The following is a 14,849-nucleotide window of genomic DNA, read 5'->3' as shown; positions in this document are numbered from 1 at the left end:
TAAGGTTAGAACTTGACTCCATCTTGGATTTGTAGCTCATCAGCTGTATAAATAACCTAACTTCTTTTGTCTCAATTTGCTCATCTGTAGAATTGCAATAATGCTTCTTGGGTTAGCATGAAGCCTGGAAACTATGCATGTAAGGCATCTACAACATTGTCTGTACCTGATGGGTATTATCTACTCTGCAGAATATAGGGAGTCATGATCTAGATTGCTATAGAAAAGTACAGGGGTTCAATACAAAAATGCTTTGCATAAAGTGGCGATGTTGGAACTGGAGAGACCAGACAAGATGTTACAACAATAGTTCAGGCAATAGATAAATGTGTTAATGTGAATGAGACAGCTGATAGGGGAACAGTTTTGTAAACTAGGGGAAAATTTGAAGCTGAAAGCATCAGTTGGACAATTTCCCACTGCTCATCCAGGAGAAATTTTGTGGAAAGGTAAAAATCACCCTGTGCCACACTTGAAATTACATAGGTAAATCTAAGAGTGATGTTTTCATGGTATTACAGGACACTTTTGGAAAAAAACATAACAGTTCCTGAAATTAAAATGAGGCTTCTAAACAATCTAAGTGGAAGATATAGAGGACGAACATCACTTTTGTATTTATGGGAGAAGACACTGAAATTTGTTTAAATAACTGGTTGTGAAATTACAAAAATAATTAAAAGTTGGAGAAATAAAACATTACATTAACTAGTTTTTATTTTAAGAAACTATGACTTGCCTAAGCACTAAAGTAACCCCTAAACTAATAAAAGAAGACCATTTATAATTTTTCGTAACAAAAAGTAGGATTGACAACCAACATGTTGATCAAGTCTTCGCTAACTACAACAGTAGACCTAAATTAAAATAGTGGTCCTGATGCTGATGACAACAATAGAAACAACAAAATAATAGAATAGTAACAGTAATAAAAAGAATGGCCAATATTTATTGATTATTCACTGTGTAATAAGGAATTATAATGGGATGATAATATTAATCACCCCAGTTTATAGGAGAGGAAACTCACTCCTAGAGAAGTTAAGTAACATTACATGATCATACTACTAGAAAATGGAAGTATGTTTCACTCTGTTTTCTCTTAATATCTCATTTCCTGCCACTCACAGCAGAACACAAGTTTCACACACCATTATTTGCAGGTCTCGAGTGAGGACAAATCAGTCAGAATGAAGGCTAAGAAAAAGATAATTCGTCTGACTCTTTTATGCCTGTCTCTATGCAAGAGGCCAGCCCTGGTGGTCTAGTGGTTGAGATTTGACATGCTTACTGCTGTGACCCAGGTTCATTTCCCAGTCAGAGAACTACACCAACCATCTATAGGTTGTCATACTGTGGTGCTTGCATGTTGCTGTGATGTTGAAAGCCATGCAACTGGTATTTCAAACACCAGTAGGGTCGCCTGAGGTGGACAGGTTTCATTGGAGCTTCGAGACTAAAACAGACTAGGAAGAAGGACTTGGACACCACTTAAAAAAATTGGCCATGAAAACCCTGTAGGGCCACTGGTGGCTCAGTGGTTAAGTGCACACATTCCACTTGAGCGGCCCGGGGTTCGCCTGTTCGGATCCCTGGGTGGGGACATGGCACTGCTTGTCAAGCCATGCTGTTGTAGGCATCCCACATATAAAGTAGAGGAAGATGGGTATGAATGTTAGCTCAGGGCCAGTCTTCCTCAGCGAAAAGAGGAAGATTGGCAGCAGTTAGCTCAGGGCTAATCTTCCTCAAACAAACAAACAAAAACCCTGTGAATAGCAGTGGAGCATTGTCTGATACAGTGCCAGAAGGTGAGAGGTTGGTAAACAAAAGACCTATCAGGGTTCTGCTCTCTGTACGCAGGGTCACTATGAGTTGGAATCGACTGGATGGCACTAACAACATAACTATGCCAGAGACCAGGTAATGTCCAAGACCGTTGAACTGGTAAACCGTTCTTCTGTTATCTAAGAGCTCAGGAACTTCCTAATATCTTTTTATAATGCTCTCAGTACACCATTAATAACTCTTCTTTTATCCCTCTGGGTAAATATAATAACCAGTACTACAATTCTGTTGAAGATAGAATAATAGGAAGGAGAAACGATAGGAAAAAAACTAACAGGAAATATTAGTTTTATTATTTTCTACGTAAAAATCAACAGAAAAAATATAAGTTATTCAAGTCTCCAAAATTGTACAGATAAGGGAGCAAAGAAAGTGAAACTAGAACAGCAAAATTAAAAATTAAAACAGTATTCTTATTTAGAAACACAAATAAAAATGGCATCAGATTTTCTATCCCGATTATTAAGCCTTGGAGATAATTGAGCAACTTCTACAGATGTTTTTGAGGGTTGAAATCTGTCACTAAAGATGTCTGTATCCAGTAAGGGTGTCATTTGGGAAAGCAGCAGAGAGATATCCCAATGTATATAAGAAATCAGAAAAAAAAAAAAAAGCCTAATAAAGGAAAAATTCAGATCTTAAAAAAAAAAAACCCAAGAAATCAGAAAGTAGAATGCTCGTCTACTTGTCCAAAAATAAAATATTGAAAAGTGATTAATGAGCCCTCAGAGATCAGTGAAAATAATTAATGTAAGAATAGGAAAACCATTATATTTTTAAAAAGAAGAGAGAGACAGAATCATGGCCAGTAGCATAAAACTAAGTCCAAATTACTGATAAAAACATGAGTTTAAGTTTAACAGAAATGTAAAAAATTAACAAAATTTATTTTCAAAATTATAAAGATAGATATGCTAGATAAGAAAAGAGGTGTCTATTTTATCTTTTTATGAGGGAAGTATGTTCAATTTTAAGATTTAAATGAAGTGGACAAATTTCTCTAGAAAATATGACTACCAAATAGGAAGAGAGACACAATATTAGCAGTCTATAACTATCAAAGACCTAAATATTCACAGAAAGAAAATGTGAGACCAAGATGGCTTCAGAAATATATTTGACAAAGCATTTAAGAAGAAAATAAAGAAAATTCTACACAGATTCTTCTGCAGAATAGAAAAGTGGGAAAATTTCTAACTAATTTTTGTGACACCAGTGTAACTTCGACACTAGCTTGATGAGAACATTGTAATTCAGAAAAATCATAAGCCAGTTTCACTAAACACAGATGCAAAATCCTTAACATATTACCCTCATCAAATGTAGTAATTTATAAAAAGGATATTGAGGTGTCACAACTTGTGTTTTCTTAGGAATACAATGTTAAATTTAACATTTGTAAATGAACTAACATGTTTTACCACGTTGGCAGAAAAAAGAAAAAGCTAATTAAATCTCCTCAATAGTTCCATCAAAAGCGTTTGATAAAATTAATATCTATTCTTTATAGACATTTGCCAAACTAGAAATAGAAGTTAATCTGATAAAAATTAACTACAAAGAAAACAACCTTAATTAAACAATATGCTGCTAAATGTTACACTTGTGTGCAGAATTTTGAAAGCTCTCCCTCTCATATTCTAAATGAGAAAAGAGAATTCCCATTGCCACTACTTTTATTAAATATTTTACTAGAGGATCTAGGTGGTATAATAAGGCAAGAAAAAAATAATAAATGGTAGAACAAAAAGGAACAAATAAGAATGTCATTCACAGTAAATATAATTGTGTATAGTGAAAATTCAAAAGAATCTATAGATGTTATTATATGTCAGTACAACTAAACTATTTCACAAAGGCATTATTTAAAAAAATGTAATCAGACAAAACAGTTAAAAATACATTTTTTTCAAAATTTTATGATTTACAACAGCATTTGTAAAATAAAATACTTGGAAATATGTCTAATGAAAGGTGTGCAAAAACTCTATATAGAAGATTTCAATAAATGAAAGGATCTGATATGTCCATGTGTTACATGGTCAGTTGTCCTTGAATTGGTCTACAGATTAAACTCAATCCAATCAAATTTGCAGCAATGTGCACCCATATGTAAACTGGCAAACTGACTGAATTGAAGGAAATACAAAGGACCAAGAATATAAAAGCACTCCTTAAGAAGAAAAATAAAATTATGGACATATACCACCAGATATGATGATTTATTATAAAGCTACAATATTCACACAGAGTAGTATTGACACAGAATAATCAAATATAAGAATGGAACACAATTGAGAGTCCAGAATATAACTAATGCTTGACTTTTGACAAGACAGCATTGCAGAACAATGGGTGAAACTTAATCTGCTCGATCAAATGCATTATGACAATTGGATACCCATATAGCACATAATAAATAGGAACAATGTCTTCCCTATACCATTCCCTAACTAAATGCCATGCAGGTTGCAGTTATAAAATGTAGTTCTAAAAGGTAAAAACCGGAATGTTTCTAGAAAATAATATAAGAGAATGTCTTCATGATCTTTGGGTAAGCAAAGTTTTCTCAAACATGACACAAAAACACTAAATATAAAGGAAAAATTTGGTAAATTATGCCACATTAAATATAAGAACTCTGTTTATCAAAAGACACTACTAAGAGAGTGAATAGCTAGCCAAGGATTGGTTGTTTGCAATACATATCACCAAGAGAGAGTTTATACCAAGCACGTATAAAGAATTCCTACAACAAGAAAACATAGATAATCCAAGAGAATTATTATTTTGCAATTTGAACAGGACCATCACAGAGATATCCAAATGACTAATAAATATGTGAGAAATTTCTCAACTTCTTTCATTAGAATGAAAATTAACAATATAAGGGAATAACACTTTTCATGATAGATATAATTTAAAAAACAAAAATGGACTGAGAGTTATGTAAACATGCCCTGGTGGGAGAATACACTGTTAGAACCCCTCTGGCATAGTAGTTGATATTGTCTACTAAAACTGATACACATACCCTATGACCCAGTAATTCCATACCAAGTTATCAAGGTATACACCTGACAGAATTTCAGGCAATATACCAAAAGACATGCACGACAAAATTCGTGACATAATACCACAAAATACACCACCATCAGTGGGAAGCAACCTAGGTTAAATCTCCATCAATAACAGAAGAATGGATATATAAATTGTGGTAAATTCATTCGGTGGAATACTAAATAACACCAAAATTGAACCAACTATATCTGCTACAACAGTATGAATTAATGTAACTGACACAAAGTTGAGCCAAAGGAGCCAGACATAAAGTCGTACATGCCATCTTGGTCTCATTTATATACAGTGCAAAATAGGCAAAACCAGCCTATGGGGTTAGAAGTCAGGAGTGATTGCTTTTACAGAGAAGGAAGGAAATGGGGAGGATGCAGAAGAGAGCTTCTGAAGTACTGATGCAGTTTCATTGATTGACTTAGGTGGTAGCTACACAGGTTTCTGTGCTTTGTGATCATAAATTGAGCTATATTCCTATTTTTGTGCACTGTTCTGAGTGAACAATGTCCTTCAAAAAGTGTTAATAAAATGGCAACCAAAATGACGACTTATAACATTTCTAATTTTCTTTCCTTGCTAAATTATTAATCTTGTAATAGCAAATTTAAAATGAATGTTGCCCTTCTGCTCTATTGTCTTTTTGAAAATGGAATAGGTAAAAGAAATAATGTTGCTCAGAGAGCACACAAGTCCACGAAATTATGAATAAAAGGCTAAATATTCAAGGCATAGAAGTTATAGTTAGAAGAATGAACAATAGTAGGGAAAGCGGGGTTAAAGAGAAGTTTGTCTATTTAAAAATTTGCATAAGGAAAGTATCTTACTCTTTCTTCAAAGAAAATATGCTTTCTGGAAGAAAATACACTCAAAGTATATTTTCTATCTCTTCACTTTCTCCTTCTTAGAACTCATTTTTTATAAACCTTGACTCTTGTGACATTCAGATAGTTCTAATAAATTTGATTTCATTTGGCAAGATAAATTGCCCTTCTAACTGGAGAAATCATCCTCTACTCTGAGTTAATACCTGGTAGGATTTAGCTAGTGGGTTAATGTTTAAATGCTGCTGGAGGTGATCTAATGCCTTAAACCCTTTAGGATCTTTTCTCTGATTGTCACCTTTTAACTTAGTTTTCTAGCTGTTTTAAGTTTGGTAGAAGAAATAACTGGGAAAAAAATACACTGTTTGAAGGGGTGAAGATAATTCTAAGATATGTAGTTATCCATTACATGATTAAGACTGTTGCCAGGCCTAATTCTATAAAGAAGTTTAAGTGATACCTATTTGCTTCAAATTGAAAAGGTCTTCCTACTCAGAAACACTCCCACACTTTGGAGTAACACAGCCAAACTCCCAAGAATATGAAATTTATTCCATTAAGTTAAAGATTTTTTTCTAGGAATTTCTGTCATTTTTATACATTTCTTTCAGGGGTAAGATATTAAGCCATGATTTGTCATGAGGTTTTTAGCAGGGATTTATTCATTAGATTATTGTATTAGTTTTCTGCAGCTGCTGTAACAAATTACCACAACCTGGTGGTGTAAAACAGCAGAAATGTATTCTCTCACAGTTCTGGAGGCCAGAAATCTGAAATCAAGATGGCAGCAGGCTGCGCTTCCTTAGGAGGCTCTAAAACACAATCCATTCCTTGCCTCTTCCACCTTCTGGTGGCTGCTGACATTCTTGTGTTTGTGATGGAATCATTCTAAACTCTGCCCCCATTTGTGAGTGGTGTTGAATCTCCCGCTGCTTCTCTCTTATAAGGATTCTTGCCATGGTCTTTAAAGCCCACCCAGGTAATCTACGATAATCTCCCCATGTCAAGATCTTTCATTTAATCACCCCTGAAAAAGCACTTCTTTATAAAAAATAAGATTTACAGGTTCTAGAGATTAGAACATGATACCTTTGAGAGGCTGTTGTTTAGCTTCTACGCCTATTAGAGATTCCCAGCCTAATGTAAGGAAGCAAAACATAAGCAGCTACGTTTTGATAGGAAAAGTGAGGAAATGGTTCAAAGAGCAGAATACCTTTTGATGGGTGGTGGTTGAGCATTCAGATCATGGAAAGAGGGAAAAGAAATATCCTAAAATGGGATATATGACAATGGTATAGTACTAATTCAGCATTTAATACAAGTCTGGCACTGCCTTTGAAACAGAAGATATGAGATTTTTTGCAGAAGGAATTAGAGAAAGAGAGAAACCACTTTGTTCTGGTCATAGTTCTGCACTTTTCCTGATTCTAGTGAAATAGTAGAAAAATAGAGTGGGTATAAGTAATTGGCATGTATGTTAGAACTAACCACTGTATAATATAGCATAATTTGAAAATGGATACTTGAGAATTTTAAATTTGGCTATGGACCAGTAATACATTATACTGGTATGGTAGGAGGTATTTCCATGCAAATTTATGATTCTAGTTTGCTGTTTTATTGGGGAACTCAGGCAGCTTTCATTTGCATCTGTACTTGTGTCTAACATTTTAAATATGGTATATCTAGTCCAATAGAGCCAGCTGCCTTCAGTATTATAACAGAAATATTTAGTGCAAATACTGTTCATATGAAAAATGTGAATATATAATATATATAAACAGAAACATCACACTCATGAAACTTACAGGATGGTTTCTTGCCAATCTAATGGCCATCTGCATGGCCTTTCTACTTATTATAAAGTAAAATTTCAAGAGGCGACTACTGGAAAATGACTGTGCTACTTGGGCTATCAGTTTTGGACATTTTGAAACACAGTCATTTCCTTTTTGTTGTTGTCATTCCTTTGATGAACAGTTTGCCTTATTTTCTCTTAATGGTTGTGATATAACAGTCATCAACCCAGCCTTCCAGTTTTCTTACCTGCTGTGCAATGAAAAAAGATGAGCCAGGCTTCACAGAGTTATAGAGTTTGAGACAGGGATGATGATTTCCCACTACAGTCCTCATTTGGTTGCTAAGACATTAGAAAATATGGTATTTCACAGAACTTAAACCTATCTTAGAATGACAACCACGACCTGTGTAATTTACTAGAATCAACTTTCCAAGCATAATGATATCAGTTCTTTAAATTTATGAGACAATTTATGATAAGGATATTTCTTTTTAAGGAGCTGAACAGTAAAATGTGGATGATGAGATGCGATTCATACTTTTTTATATATTTGTTCATGACCTTTTGCCAGACGTGTTTTGTAGCCTCCCAACCGGTCTCTGTGTCTACAATTTTTTACTTATCATGTGTATCTATCAATCTGCTCTTAGAGTAATGTTTCTAAACCTACACACATATATCCCAAATGCAGAATTAAACATTGATTTATTATTCAACAAATTATTGAGGACATAAAGAGAATTAAAACACAGTCCTTGAAGGTGCTCACCATTTTGACTTATGTACACAGGAAATGCACATAAGTAGTTATAATACAAGATTGAAAGTGAAAAGTATGATGAGAAAGGTAAAAATAAATTCTAGGGAGTTTAGAAGAGGAAGAGATTATTTCCTAATATGGAGGAAAATATGAAGCTGTGGAGGAATGACTTCTTAAGCTTGGACATGACATCAGGGTGTTACTTGCACACAAAGAGTTAGGAGGTACAGAGCACAGCTAAGAAATTTCAACTTGATTCTTTAGATAATTTTTAATCACTGGAAGATTTTAAGTGGAAGAATTTCATGATGTTTCTCTTTAATAAGATAACATTTTTGAAAATATGGCAAGTGGACAAAGAGGGAGGATATGAAGGAGGAACTAAGGAAGGTAGTAAATGATGAGGTATTAAAGGAAGGTGTTTAAATGATGAGTATCTACATAAAGGAATTATCCATTAAAATGGAGATTTTTTTAAAAGTACAATTTACTGAAAATGCAGCTTTAAGAGTAATTTCGCCTCAACTCTTAAATGTCTTATGCAATTATCATGCCCAATCATATGGAATTCTGGAAACACAATTTTATCCATCTTGTTATATTTACAGTGATATTTTGACTTCCCCTATAGATTGGAGATTGGCTTCCTGGCAACTGCTGGACAGGCTTGACATTTAAAACAGGTATAGTTACGAAATAGTATGTTCTGTTTGGTTTCAGTCATGCGTTGCTTAATGATGGTGATATGTTCTGAGAAATGCATTGTCAGGAGATTTCATTGTCGTGTGAACATCAGAGAGTGTACTTACACAAAACTAGATGGTTAAGCCTACTACACACCCAGGCTATATGGTACTGATTTTATGGGACCACCCTCGTATATGAGGTCTGTCGTTGACTGAAATTTTATGTGGCACATGACAATATTTGAGTTTTAAACGCTTGGTAGTGGAGACAATACAGGTAGGGAATTCAAAAGAGGCTATAGGAGGAGATATGACTTTAAAAGTCATCAGAATGTTGATAGTTAAAACCATGTTAACTGATGTGTTGCTGGTAAGAAAAGAGAAGATAAAGTATAGAGAACTGTGATGAGTCTAAAAGAACCTGGGAATGCTAAGGTTTAAGAGATGGAAAAAGGAAGAGCAATTTGGGAATAAAACTGTAAAACACTAGCCTGAGTTATAGAAGAGATTAGAAAGATTGTGTAAGGGAAGACAGGAAAAGATGAACATTATAAGAGGGTGGTGGTAAACTGTGTGAGAAGGTGAAGAGAGATTTTTGGATAAAGACACAGAGGAGGACATCAAATCTAATAATTAGGAGAACTTCGTGAGCAATATCAGTGGAATTGCTTATTTAAGACACATTGGAAGGGTTGAGGGGAGTCAAAGAATGGGGATCAATTGGTGGAGACTTCTCTTTCAAAGTTTGAAAGTGAATAAAAGAAACGATGTATATTTTTTAATAGGGACAGAATTTAGAGAGAGTTTATTCAACCATGAGATTAGCTTTTGTTTATAGGATCTGGAGAAGGAATCAGAGGAGAGGGGTTGATAAAGGAGTGAGAAAGAGAAAGGACCACTGATGGAATAATGTCTTCAAAGAAGCAAAATAACTGTATGGGAGAAGGGAGGGGGAGACCAAGAAAACTGCGGGGGGGGGGGGGATTTGATGTGGAAATCAAGAGAAAGCCTACATCAAGAAACAGGAAGATTAATATTAAAGGAGTTTGTTACGCATCTCTAGATTCTTTTAGTTAGAGAACAGTTGATGCCAATAATTAGAGGTAGATGAGTGATGGTTATTTCTCTGCAACCTTACTTTCAAGTTATCATCAAGACTTAGACCACGTTCTGCCACACATATAAATGTTTATTAGCGAACAGACACAAGAGTAGTACAAGCTATTTAGTAATTTTAGTAAATTTTCAGCTTTCTGTTGTTTAAGGTGTTGAATTAAAATTTCCAAGACAGTTTCATTGTAGACATACATAAAGATATTCTAAAATAAGCATTCTTTTAAGTTCATATTCACAACTAAATTGTCCAACTGTATAGCTGGGCACAAGACTATTAACAATTAGTGCTACAGTATTTCTATGATCTCAATAATTTAGTTTCAAATAATTCAACAAAGGCAAATGTGATATTATGCATATACTATATAGTTTCCATTTCATCTCTAGATACAGTCAGTTTTCCTAACCCATATTCCATGAGTGATCGGCTAGAATTATGTTTCGTAAGAGGGAATTTTAGGAGCCTCTGTTATCTCTATTAACATTTTGGTTTTTTTAAATTAAGAGTGAATGTCAGAAATTGATTTTCATTGTTGGAAATAGTGGCCTGTTACCAATCATGTTGAAGGTTGGACTGTCAACAAGCATAGTAAATTGGAATAGATAGTTAGAGGTATTCAAGACATGCGCATTGGTTACTCCACATCCAAGTATGACCAGGTTGTAAGAATTCTAGTCTAGTACCTGAAGCTTGATTCTTAAATGTGCTTGTGTGCCTGTTGGGTTAGGAGAATTTCTGGCCCCCTGATGCCTCCTATAAAGCGTGTTTATACCAGAAGAATTCTGCTTCTGGAATGTTGTCATATCTGACTCTGGGGAACCTTTCATACAAAGATTTGATCAGAGAACATAAAAGGATAGAGAACTGGAAAGTAATATACCTGACAGAATAGGTACTATAAATTGTTTGTGCCTGCTTGCTGATGAGTGTTTAATAAATGTTTGAATATGTGACGGAATTTGCTTTGAGACATGCTTTCATTATAGCATAGTTGTTAAGTTGTGGTAGAATATCTAAATCTTTGCCCTCTTCAAAATTCGCCAGGGTCAGCATGAGGCATGACCTGGTTAGCATAGGTGAGTTTGCTATAGAGATCATCCCTCTTTTGTAAGGTTGAAGAGTATCTCTAAAACATTTCAGCCACTCTACTATGTTGACTCCCACTAGTTGCACTACTAACAACCCATTTCTGTAGGCCACTATGTTATTCAGCAAAGTCTCTCATGTTGAAAGGAGCTCAAAGTGACTGAAGCTCTTCTTGGGCTACTTCAGTATAAAAGACTTTCTGATAAGAAGGATAACTGGCAATATTTATTGTGTGAATTCCTGATTAATGGAGATAACTGTGCCTAGAATTTAATTTAAATGTAAATAATTAATATGTACATAATTTTATGCTGCCTATGCTGAAATATTTTAAAGTGAATCACAGATATCTTAACAATACCCTGCCTTTTAAGTGAGATGTCCATAAACAGTATAGCCTTACATGATTACATAAAAATCTAGATAGGTCGAAGTGGATTCCTAGATCCTTTCCTTTCATAGAACTGATACTGAGAAGTTTGACAGCATCAGTGGACACTGACTAGTAACAGTGGTTCTCAGAGAGGTTGGTCCCACTCTCTCAGGAGGCATTTGGAAATATGAGAGGGGCCTTTTTAAGTTATTAAGATGAATGTCATAATGACTGAAGAATGCTACTGGGAGACTAAATTCCACAATGTCTAAGGAACATTGTCTAAAGAACACAAGGAAGAATCATAGCACCCAAAATGCCAGTTGCGTTCCTGTTGGAGAAAACTACCAGACTAAGCAATATCATTTCTCCCATGCTTATGTTATGGATTTTAGCACATTATAATTACTATTTCTTGTGTTTCTGTCTCCCTCATCTGGATAATTTCAGGGGGAACTGTCATTTTAATCTTCATGTGTTGAGAACTCTTACAGTGTTTGGCAAACAATAGGTTTTAAATAAATGTTTGTGGTCAAATAAACAGCATGCATGTGGTCTAAAGTATTCAGCATTTTGTCCTAAAGTAGGAAATCCTGAAGTTTTCTTCTTGAAGCCTACTTAATCATTTAGAAGCACTTGGGATAGGCAACATATATACCTTTAGATAGTTAAAGAATAAAAAAGTTGAATTTAATTTTACATCTGGTAGAAATTGTCTAATTGGTGTAATTCTGGTTAAGAGTAGAGACACAAAATGAAGGAAAGGCTTTCTTAGATAAGTTAGAGTCAAATGTCTCTTAAAAGAATCCAAAGGATTTTTTCGTTATTTGTTCCTCTGATACTAAGTAAAACAAGTTTCAGCACAAATAGGAAAGCTAAATCTCCACTTGCAGTTTCTAACAATATATTTCTGAATTTATTTTTTTCATGACTTTCCAAAATGTAGGCCTCTGATGCTAAGTTTTGATCCAAATTTTATTTGAAAACAATTATAAGTGTTGGGACATATACAGTTCTCTTGTTAAGGATCACACTACCTCCTAAATATATTTTATAATTCTATTAGACTATTAAAACTTTATTTTGTGTTGTGTGTACAAATCTTTGTTCTTTGATGTATTCAATAAAATATCCAAGTTTATGTGAACCCATTAATTAAAATCTTATAGTTCCTCACCAGTCTCTAAGACTGGATTATAAATCACAAGAATGCCTTGCTGCTATACTGCAGAAGACAAAGCCAGCCACTACTAGACTGAATTTCACTGCTTTCCTGGGTCGTTTGGGATTTCTTTTTTAGTGCATGATGTTGAGGTGAAAATTGGTTTTCTTTTTCCAGTTCTATTGTAAGTGTGTTTATATGTGTGTGTATGTGTGTTTTTATTTTCAAAAAATATTTTTGATTTCCATCTTCAGTGTCAAAGTCAACAAAATAAAATAGAGTTGTGACTAGAATTTTTTGCATGCTAATAATAATTGAACCTTTGGGCCTTATAGATTTTACCTAATCTGTAGCACCTCAGCAGATTCAGGGTTAAAGGGTTATTTTTAGGAAATCTATCCATTAGATCATTAATCTATAATTATAGCTTATCTCCGGGGTGTGGAATAAAAATTGGTGGGAAGGGATAATTTTAAGAATGTATATAGCCTGGGAGAAAGTTTGAAGGAGTGCATGGCAGTGATGAGTTGAAGCAGAGGAATACATCATTTGAACAGCATGTCTGCAGGGCAAACATATCCTCATATTGGATTCAACATTCCGGCATTTGCTTGAAGGTACTGTGCTTGCAACTTTCTATTATATCTCACTGCCAGTGATGCAGAGAAGAATAGCTTTAACCTAACTTAAATTCTGAATTCTTTCCTGAATATAACTGGGATCTACCAGAACCTGGGCTAGGAGATCACTGAATTTCAAATCCTCCCTCTGCCTTCATAAGTTCAAGTTCTCATTCACAATATTAGAATGCATAGGAGTATGAATTGTTTCTTCTTCAAGTAAAATGATGGCAATACAATGCACATAGAATCCTTTTTTATGTAGTTATGCTCTCTAGAGAGAAGGAGGAAAAAGATCTCTAGTTATGTTTACCCTAAAAACCTGTCAAATAAACAAGTGAGCTTACTGGTAATGTAGAAAACAAGCAAAGAAAACATGTGGACCATATTTGGAGGGAGTACTTTTTCAGACAGGTCATGCAAAGTTGTCTTATTTCTTGACATCATCACAGAATTGTACACCAATCTGCCATCACCACAAAGAAATTCTACTTTAGAATATCTCTTTTTGAGTAAGTTTCTTGACCAATATCTAATATTCTACTGATTTCATTCTTCACTAGGACTGGTTAATAAAATACAGACAAATTTCATATATTCTTGGCAAAGTCTTGAACTCCAACATCCAATCAGACAATGTCTTTAACAACAGTCACAATTTGGCATCTGTCTAGATAATCTGAGTTAGTACTGGGGGAAAATGTCTGTAACAGAGAGGTAAACCAAAGTCCTGAACAGAATTAAAATGGAATACTTGAGCTTATTTTTTATTTGTCCAGGACATAGTTTGATTGTTTTTTTTTCTCATTTATAAAGGCTGTACTGGGCCAGCCTGGTGGCATAGCGGTTAAGTTTGTGTGTCTGCTTCAGCGGCCCAGGATTCGCCGGTTTGGATCCCGGGTGCAGTCCTAGTACGGCTTGTCAAGCCATGCTATGGCAGGAGTCCCGCATATAAAGTAGAGGAAGACGGGCACAGATGTTAGCTCAGGGCCAATCTTCCTCAGCAAAAGAAGAGGATTGCTGGCAGATGTTAGCTCAGGGCTAATCTTCCTCCAAAAAAATAATAAATAAAATAATAAAGGCTGTACAAAGCCCTCAATGAAACAATTAGGATTGATTTAGTTTAAATACACACTATTATTTGTTTGGTGAGAATGGAATATACTACATCCAAGTGATATTGGTGTGGCACTTGGATATGGTTTTCGTGAGGTAAACACCTGTCTGCAAGGAGCTGGTGAAGTGAGGCAGCCAGCTCATGTCATATCAATCCTTGGAATAGTTATCAGATGCCATTGACATTTAGCTACTGCGGTGACTTGGATTAAATAGAAATGGCATTGAAACCTTGCTTGAAGGCTAGGTATGTCATTCCCAATAGCTTGATTCATTGAATCTCATTCATTGTTCTACCTTTGAAAAGTGATATACTTGTAATAGAATTTGTTGGTGGAGTTGTTTATTTTTTAGTGAGTACAATTCATTGATTTTGTTTCTTTTCAT

This window comes from Equus asinus, chromosome 9, assembly GCF_041296235.1.
Source record: "Equus asinus isolate D_3611 breed Donkey chromosome 9, EquAss-T2T_v2, whole genome shotgun sequence".
Classification (NCBI taxonomy): domain Eukaryota; kingdom Metazoa; phylum Chordata; class Mammalia; order Perissodactyla; family Equidae; genus Equus; species Equus asinus.
The sequence above is the reverse complement of the archived record's forward strand: the minus strand, read 5'-3'. Positions refer to the sequence as shown.